The sequence below is a fragment of the Hyperolius riggenbachi genome, chromosome 4 (genome assembly GCF_040937935.1).
Source record: "Hyperolius riggenbachi isolate aHypRig1 chromosome 4, aHypRig1.pri, whole genome shotgun sequence".
NCBI lineage: Eukaryota > Metazoa > Chordata > Amphibia > Anura > Hyperoliidae > Hyperolius > Hyperolius riggenbachi.
Window position 1 is genome coordinate 157,750,740 of NC_090649.1, and position 10,122 is coordinate 157,760,861.

At 43.8% G+C, this 10,122-nt stretch overlaps 1 protein-coding gene across 1 annotated transcript in view; it reads right to left on the bottom strand.

The window, feature by feature from the left end:
- The window catches only part of TIPARP (TCDD inducible poly(ADP-ribose) polymerase), a 54,671-nt gene extending 45,892 nt beyond the window's left edge, over positions 1-8,779 (bottom strand). The window contains exon 1 of the mRNA XM_068280850.1: positions 8,532-8,779. The gene's annotated coding sequence lies outside the window, so the exon portion shown is untranslated. The remainder of the gene's footprint in view (positions 1-8,531) is intronic.
- Between the last annotated feature and the right edge of the window lie 1,343 nt (positions 8,780-10,122).

Below are 10,122 nucleotides of genomic sequence, written 5' to 3' on the forward strand. Positions count from 1 at the left end.
TTTTCACCTTTCAGCGCTCCTTCCATTCATTCGTCTATAACTTTATTATTACTTATCGCAATGAAATGAACTATATCTTGTTTTTTCCGCCACCAATTGGTCTTTCTTTAGGTGGGACATTATGCCAAGAATTATTTTTTTCTAAATGTGTTTTAATGGGAAAATAGGAAAAATGTGGGGAAAAAAATAATTATTTTTCAGTTTTCGGCCATTATAGTTTTTAAATAATGCATGCTACTGTAATTAAAACCCATGAAACGTATTTGCCCTTTTGTCCCGGTTATAAAACCATTTAAATTATGTCCCTATCACAATGTTTGGCGCCAATATTTTATTTGGAAATAAAGGTGCATTTTTTTCAGTTTTGCGTCCATCCCTAATTACAAGCCCATAGTTTATAAAGTAACAGTGTTATACCCTCTTGACATAAATATTTAAAAAGTTCAGTCCCTAAGGTAACTATTTATGTATTTTTTTTAATTGTAAATTTTTTATTTTTTTTTAATTACAAAAAAAAAAAATGGGGAGTGTGGGAGGTAATGAGTTAATTTTATGTGTAAAAGTCATTTATTTGTATGTGAAAAATGTGTAGGGTGTAGTTTACTATTTGGCCACAAGATGGCCACAGTAACTTTTTGTTTTAATGCGACCTCCAAGCTTCCTTCCGGAAGCTTGGAGGAAGTATAATGAGCATGGACACGTGAGTTTTTTCTCACAATGATCGCGCTGCCCATAGGAGAGCAGCTGATCATTGCGGGGCTTAGATCAACGAACGGGAATGGATTTTCCCGTTCATTGATCTCTGGGCGAGCGGGCGGCGGCGGTTTTACTAGCGGCGGGCGGCGTGTTTACGAGCAGGAGCGCGGGCAGCGTCGGGAACGCGGAAAGTACGTGTTTCTCCGTCCCTGGTTTTTAAAGGATGGAAAAAGGGGCGGAGAAATACGTACGCGCGGGGGTAAAGTGGTTAAAAAACACAACAACAACAACAGTATAAATAAAAACATAAAATACGTTTTTATGTTTATATTTTTATATATACTGTTGTTGTTTTTTTTAGATATATATATATATATATACTACTTTTTTATATATACTATAGTTTATACAATCAATTTCTCCTACACATTGATTATTCTATTATTTATTTTATTTATTTATCTCTATACGAACAGCTTTAACAAAATTTGAACTCATCTTACTAGGGTACTTAGCTTTTTTTGTTTCCTCTGTCCCACAGTTTGAGATACTCCTGTTTTATAGCCTGATGAAGTGGGATATGACCACGAAACGCGTTGCATGTATTTGGAGTATGTGAATAAATTATTTTTGTTGAAAAAAATCAACGGTATCTTGTGTTGACATCGGTTAGGTAAGTCCACCGCTGACCTCCCTCATTTTTAAACTTTTTATCAATATTTTACACTACTGGCGCCTCTGTACCACTGCATACAATTTGAGTCCACCCCTGGTGGAGGGGATTTGGCCCCTTTTCTTCTGAACTACAGAGAGCGATTTCTTAATCCTGAGTGGGGACAGGTCTTAATCTCCCCACCTGCCTACATAGTGTTACCTGGATGGCAACCCAGACTTGTGAGTATAATCTTACAACCACTTTCCTCACTCCACATAATCCAGTACATACTACACCATATCGGGCTCTCGGTGTCCCCCTCCCTTATTTTTGTCCTTTTGGAAAGCTCACAATCTAATCCCTGCCATAGTCAGTCTTTGTCTAATGTTTCCATTGCAGTCGAAGGCTGTTTTTTGTATGTTTTGGGGAAGTGATAGAAAATCCACACAAACACAAGGAGAATGTGCAAACTCCATGCAGATAGTGTTGTGGCCAGATTTCAACCAGGGTAGTTATTGTACCAACTGATTGAAAATTACTGAAAAATGAGAATGTCTGTTGTGAAGTGATTGGACATGCTGATATTTTCAGGCCATGCAGATGTGCAAATAACACTTTCAATCATGATTGGCTTATCACTGACCAATTTTACTACCTCCATATACTAGGAGGGTCAACAGATATTGAATACTATAATCAGATTGTGTAGGTAAACCCTCACACTGCATGGGGGTGGAAAAATTGGTCAATAATTGGCCAATCATAATTGATATTGTGTACTAGGCACCATTCTTGTATATTTTATAACTGATCTCATCTTATATCAGGAAAATCGTTCAGAATGATCGTCTATCCAATTGCTTGTCTGGGACTGTGTGTACCAGTCCTTAGATCCTTTGTCTTTTTCAGTTTGTTGCACTTAGCAAAAGAGCCAAAAGTTTCTGCACATTTCCCACAGAAATCTGCCTCAAGGTTTCACTTTGTATCAAGAGCCCATAAATGTCCCAGTGTTGAGATGATCCACGTCACAAACAAACGTTATCATCCACACATGTAGCAGCAGCATTGACTGCATACCGCACATTGCAGTGGTTTGCCCCCTGGTATTGAAAGCCACAAGTACTTTGAACTCACGACCACATCGGAGCTTTGCACACGTCTTTTACCTTTTATTTGCACTGCAGTGAAAGACTGAAAAATGCACACGGTGTATCGCAAACAGGCCTAGCAAAACAGACATGCACAAGCTGACTGAAAGGCTGCCTTGAGGTCACATGTGCACACACCCCGTCTCACTCACTATCTTGCGCTCTGATACACACCCTGTCTGACACATTCACATGTCCATTTCTCTTTCCCAACTGTGAGAGGAGCCGTTTACACACCCAACCTCAAATAACAACTGGCTGATTGTTAACAACCTTACTAAGGTTAGTCACCTCAATTAGGGTTTCAAGCTCAGACCAGTAAGATCACACGTGTGAAAACCAAATGTCCGCTATTCTGGTTATTTCTCAAATGTGTGTATGGAAAGCAATCTGAAAAAAAAGTAGTGTATACTAAAAACACGGCTTTCCTGCAAAATTCACAGCGGTCTTTGTTACTGGGTTTGTAACATAATAAAAAGAAAACAATAGGTGAACATAAAAGTAGAACTCTGACCAAATCATTTTTCTGGTTAGGTTTTGGTAGAATAGAGAAGGGTTGGCATCAGGCTTTAATGCTGTCTGGCTTCCCATTGTAAGATTTTCCCCAATGTCCCATTCTCGGTGACAACAGTCACTGGGGCTAGTTGTGTGGGCATCTTACAAATGATCAATCGGACAGCGGTAAAGAAAGTGTAAGCCTTTCCGATTGAACTTAAAATTGTGTGTTTTTGGTTCAGTCCATGTTCCCAGTGGGGGGGATTTCTCTCACTTCCTGTTTTCAGTGACAATAATCCATTTAACAGAAAATGAATTTATCCTGTACAGCAATTGTTGCAGCAGGCACAAAGGAACATGGTGCCACTAGATCAATGATCATAGGTTTCCTTTGTGTTTGTAAAAGCTGCATGTACCCTTGCCACGCACCTTCATGCTCGTGCGCCTGTAGTCGGGAGCGTTCAGTGCCCGCGCAGTTGGTTGAGTCTTGTAACTGCAATGGGAGCATGACCACGGAGACATATGCAGTAGTACTTTAACTGGGCTGCCAGTGGTGGAATGGCTGAAACCAGACGGACAGCGAGGGAGCCCACAGACTACAGTGGGCTCAAGGAAGCCCCAGGTAAGTATAAATCCCTTTGTCTGCAATGTCTCAGGTACACTTTAATTTAGAAGTACTTAAAACTGTTGCCAAGTTGGCTTCCATAGGCTACTTTATGCAGCTACTCTCTGCCTTGTGTATTACTAAATTATTAAATAATCCCATAAATGTGCACAATATGCATAAATATACGTATATACACTTCACAGTTTGTTCTTTGATGCACTGATGTACATAAAGGTTTTTTACAAGTAGATAAAAAGCACATTTCTTTAGTCTGTTTCTTGGGCTAAGCAACTTCCTTTGTAGGTTATCTCCAACCCTGCCCTGAAGTTTCCCCAAGCAGCAGCAGCAGAATTCCTTGCATTGCTGCAGCAGGCGTGTGTGTGTGTGTGTGTGTGCGCGTGTGCGTCTGCACACCAGGAAGGTTTGGGAAGCGATTAGAATCTCTTAGCAGTGATCATGAAAATCTCCAAGAATGCTGAGATTTCTGGAGGATACAATTCAAAACACTGCTGGGGTCAAGGCTTGAGCATACTGCTGTGAATGTCTGTCCTGTCTCCACATGGCCAAAATGAATGATGCTGCTGAAGTCACTGCACATATCATTATGCTAATTATGCATTTATACAGCACTGACATTTTCTGCAGAACTTTACAGAGTACACTGAATAATTCATGTCACTTACTGTCCCTCACAGCAGCTCACAATCTAATGTTCTCCCTCAGCAAAGCAGACCACACCATATTTATTCAATATACAGGAGCAATATTGCTAAAGGCCATTAAGTACAGAAACCCTTAGCAACCTCATTTCTGTTTACTTCAGCTGGCCTGTTAAGGCGAGAGTTCTGATTGGTGCACACAGTTTACAGATTCTTTTAAGGAACAGGAAGTAATTTGTCCATTTTCGCAATCATTACTTTTGTAGAAACATCTCTATAAAAGTTCCCAGCACAATGCACAAAGCAAAAATATGCTAAAAAAACAAGGAACACCTTTCCATGAAGTCCTATTCACTGTGGATGTCTATGGCTTTCCTTTGTTCTCCTAGTAAATACAGATTGCCCAGCAAGCTCATGGTGAACCAGAACTCCTGGGAGTGTGTGCTAGGGACTAAAAAGGACCAAAAAGACCCCTTACTGAAATGCTATGCAAAACAGAAATCTAGTAAGTGATGCTGTGCCATGCTACACATACTGTAAGCCACAAAACACAATGCCACAACACTGCCTTATCTAAATGTTGTCAATAGTACTAAAGCTCGCCCTGCACCAACAGGCAGCTGAAGAATGCTAGGTGGGGATTTCACAGCATACAGATCTATTATCTACACCAAAATGGCTTTCAACAAAGAGCACCATTCAGGTAGATGGAAATACAGCCTCTGCTCCTAGCTTTGATCCTAACTCAGATTAAGCACATATCCCAATTACTACTACTCAGCCATTTAAAAGTTGGAATGGACTGTCCTTTGAAATAAACATTGGTTAAGATGTAGCTAATGATCAGAAAAATACAGAGGAGATGTACAGTACTCACAAACCTATAGGCTGTAACCATCTGTGAAACAGGCTTTCAGAAGTCAATACACATAGCTAAATAGATGAATGGAAGAGACAATGAAAGATAAGAATATATAACTTCTTTAATCCTCGGTCTTAGCTTAAATTGGACTTACTTGTATGACGTTAGCAGCAGAAGACTACCATATAAGCTGCAGCACCCACACACACACACTCTAATCACAAACCCAGCAGCAGTGACCTTACACTGAGCACCTGTGACACAGATCGAGAAAACCAACTACTTCCAACACTAAAAGAGAATGACAAGTGCACCATCATGATGACACATAACGTAAGCTGACCTGCACATTACCAACGGGGGAGCATATTGCAAAACATGATGTAATTCTGGTTGTTTTTTCTTCTTCTTTTTTCACTACAACTTATGGGAATTGCATCAAGTGTGTAAAAAAAAGAGAATCCCCCAGATCACAGCATTCATTAAAGTACTACAACAAAATCTCACGGGAACGCATGACGTCCCCTGCAGATGACAAACACTTATGTCTGCGATCTTCTTCCGCTAAGAGTGCTGTTTCCTAACATATGTTCTGTCTTGACTGGATTGTGACAAATAAAACAGATTATCCTCGTAAGGGAGGAAAAAATAAGTATGCGTAAAGTAAATCTATTCTAGCGATTGACTGTGATGTATTTTGGGATTAGGGTAAAGCCACTGGCTAGCATGCCTGTCTGTGGATACAAGGTTCTGGTAAGGAGCACATACACATTCATACACTGAGTGCTTCTCATTTATCTACAAACTAGTCTGAAACACACTTATCAGACAAAGGAATACAGGGCTGTCTTCCATTACTTCTGCATTAGGTGTGCAGGTCCACAGAGCATCTAGAAAGTTACCCCCTGTATCTGCTAGAAGAAACTTGGACACTAATAAAGTCAGAAGTGGAAGAACAAAAGCTTATATACAGAGTCAGAAGGTTTCATTCACTTCTCAGTCCTCCAATGAATAAGAACTAAGGTCAGTGCTATAGTTATACAGTACATGCACTTAGACTGGCCATTCACGTATACATTTCTCTGCCAGATTGAGATAGTTCTGGTAAACTATTAGCCACAACATGCAGGATGGATTCATTTTAAACTGATTTTGGGCAGTTTATTCATTGAAGGAGTGATTGGACAATCTAGAACATCCCACTAAGCTGGCAGGGTTGAAATCAAGCAATTCAACACAAGCAAGTCTGTTAATTCTAAATTTCATACCTGCTGAAATCTAACTGAATATGACAAGTAGTAGTACTGACCACTCCAACCCAATCAACTGCTAGCCATATCAGGTCATTGCAGGCTTGCAAAAGTGTACCTGTTGGATGTTCTATTAAACCAGCCAAGGTTTGTAATTCAAAGTATGTTCTACTGCACTGTACCTATTAAAGACAAGATGTTAACAACAGACCAATTCAGTAACCCTATTTATACTGCAAGTCACCCTCTTCATATAGCCAGTGACCAGGGCAAACAGCCAAATGCTCTGACAGTAATCCTGTACATAGAACTACAGTGGTCATACACACTACAATTTTTTTTCCCCCCAATTAGACAAAAACTTGTGTTTTTCATTGTACCATGGTCAACATAGCAAGAGCCACTATGGCGGTTCTTGGTGATGCCAATCGTAATGTCGATTGCGGCGCCGATCGAAAACATAGTCATATGTGTATGGCTGGCTATCTATGCTATATTGCAGTGTAAATGCAAGTAAGGTATGATCCTCCTTAAAAAAACAAAAATGCTGGAATGTGAGGAACCATCCCTCTATATGGCAAGGTGAATGCAACTTTGCAAATTCTCTAATACTGATCAAGCCTGTTCTTAGAGGTGCTGCACCAACTCTGGTCATTAGTGACTCCTTTCAGCATTGCACAGTTTGGTCAGTGAACCCCCAGCATTGCACAGATCGGTCAGTGAACCCCCAGCATTGCACGGATTGGTCAGTGAACCCCCAGCATTGCACAGATTGGTCAGTGAACCCCCAGCATTGCACAGATCGGTCAGTGAACCCCCAGCATTGCACAGATCGGTCAGTGAGCACCCCCAGCATTGCACAGATCAGTCAATGAACCTCCAGCTTTGCACAGATCGGTCAGTGATCTCCCTAGCATTGCACAGATCAGTCAGTGATCCCCCAGCATTGCACAGATCAGTCAGTGAGAACACCCAGCATTGCACAAATCAGTCAGTGATCCCCCAGCTTTGCACAGATTGGTCAGTAATCCCCCCTCCCCCCTGCATTGCACAGATCGGTCAGTGATTCCCCCAGCATTGCACAGATCGGTCAGTGAGATCCCCAGCATTGCACTGATTGGTAAGCAAACCCCCCAGCATTGCAGAGAGTGGTCAGTGAACTCCCCAGTATTGCACAGATCGGTCAGTGAGGCCCTCAGCTTTGCACAGACTGGTCAGTGAACCACTCAGCGTTGTTCAGATTGGTCAGTGAACCCCCAGCTTTGCACAGTCTAGTCAGTGAACCCCTCAGCATTGCACAAATCGGTCAGTGACCCCTCAGCATTGCACAGATCGGTCAGGGAACACCTCAGCATTGCACAGATTGGTCAGGGAACCCCTCAGCATTGCACAGATTGGTCAGGGAAGCCCCCAGCTTTGCCCAGATTGGTCAGTGAGCCCCTCAGCATTGCACAGACTGGTCAGTGAACCCCTCAGCATTGCACAAATCGGTCAGTGAACCCCTCAGCATTGCACAGATCGGCCAGGGAAGCCCCCAGCTTTGCACAGATTGGTCAGTGGACCCCTCAGCATTGCACATATTGGTCAGTGAACCCCTCAGCATTGCACAGTCTGGTCAGTGAACCCCTCAGCATTGCACAGCCTGGTCAGTGAACCCCTCAGCATTGCACAGCCTGGTCAGTGGACCCCTCAGCATTGCACAGTCTGGTCAGTGAACCCCTCAGCATTGCACAGACTGGTCAGTGAACCCTTCAGCATTGCACAAATCGGTCAGTGAACCCCTCAGCATCGCACAGATCGGTCAGGGGGATTGGTCAGTGGACCCCTCAGCATTGCACATATTGGTCAGCGAACTCCTCAGCATTGCACAGTCTGGTCAGTGAACCCCTCAGCATTGCACAGTCTGGTCAGTGAGTGGCCTGCTGACGATACGGCCACCAGAGAACAGCAGACTTCTTCACAGGATCGCATATAGTTACACACGTTATGACAGAATCCTTTGTTGTGTCCCGCATTGTTCACGTTCCAGAGGCTGCAGAACGTCACGTCTACAACAAAACTCCACACTGTAAAGTTATCCATCCATCCACGTCCGGCATACGTGAGGGGCACAAAGTAATGCGGGAGGGTCTCCGGACTTCCCTGGCAGGGCCACTTACCTGCCTGAGGAGCACAAGAGGAGCTGCTGAGTTCCCGGCACCCCCAGATCTGTATGCAGGCGGCCACTCTACATGAGGAGGTGGGAGGGAGCCTGCCGCTGCTCTGTACGTGACATGCCACCCATTCCTCCCCTGCACTGTCTGCGCTGCCTGAGCCTTCACATCTTACATTATTAGCTCGCTTCCTGTAGCCACTCCCAGAGGAGCTTTGCACGACTCAGGGAGGAGCATGTGCTGAGCAGGGTGTGAGGAGTACACAGTCTCGTCTCCTAATAGTAATAATCATACTACAGTATACTGTGGTGGCTGCCTGCCTGCTAGGGTGGTTTATAGCGCCACCTGCTGGAAGCACAGCGGCATGGTGGCTGAGAACAGGTGACACTGTGCTGGCTTACCTGCAGCTGGACCCGCTTGCTCCCCCCTAGATCCGTCCCTGATGGGCTGCTGTATAACGCTTGCCTTTTACACCCGGCTGTAACCGGGGCTGAGAGGTGAGCAGCATGCTGTAAATGTCAGTTTATGGTAATGTCACATTTTGTTCTGTCGTGACTGTGAAAAGGAAACTGAGCATTGAACTAGTTCATTCACAGTACAATAACAATGGCTTCCAGTAAAACGTAATACATCTCTATTGTAGAGACTAAGCTGAGTGACGTCCAGTTAGGCTTTGCTCACATTATGAAAGGCAGGTGGTCGTGCGTTTGGAACGCAATGCACGGCATCTGCGCTGCTCTTCGTGGTGTTGCTGATCCCACTCACTGACAATTTGGATGTTTGGAGAGAAGCGCATAAAGTCACGTTCATAGTAGGATGTTGCGTTTTGTTTCCTGTATAATAGGAATGTGATGGAACGAAAAAGTTGTACCGCGCGTTGCGGCCATGTTGCGTTACATACAAGGAAGCATACAGTCCATGAAAAGTATGTTTTACTGTACCTGGTAATGGGTGCGTTTAGTGGTAACGCACTGCATGCAGTGGGTTTCTATACCGCAACCCATTATACCACAACGCTACCGCGGCACTGTGAACATCGCATAGGTGGTGCATTGCACTGTGGTAAGCCGCCTTACAAAATATAAATATGTCAATATAAAAGCACAGTTCAGTGTCCACACAAGCACTGATTCTACTGGTATGTGCAGCAAACAAAGTGCAACATTTAGGCTACTTGCACACCAAGACGTTGCGTTAGGTGCTACGTTAAGGTCGCATAACGTGCACCTAACTCAAGGCCTGGTGCTCTTCGATGTGGACGTCAGAGTGAGCCGCGTTGTGCAGCTCACTCTGGCGTCCGTGATGCCGTGATGCGCACTCTTGGACGCATGCAGCATCACTTGGTCCCGCCGGCCAATCGCTGCACAGAGCGGCCACACCAGGAAGTAAACACTGCACGTCACAACGTGCAGTGAATATTAATTAGCCATGTGCCTGGCCGCTCACCGCTCCTCCCCAACATGACTGAGCATGTGCAAACAGTGTAACGTGGCTTAAGCCGCTGTAACGCCGTAGCATGCTGCACTTTCAGAAGAACGTGCAGCGTTACATGTAACGCAACGTGGGCAGTGTGAACAGCCCACTTGTGTTACATTGC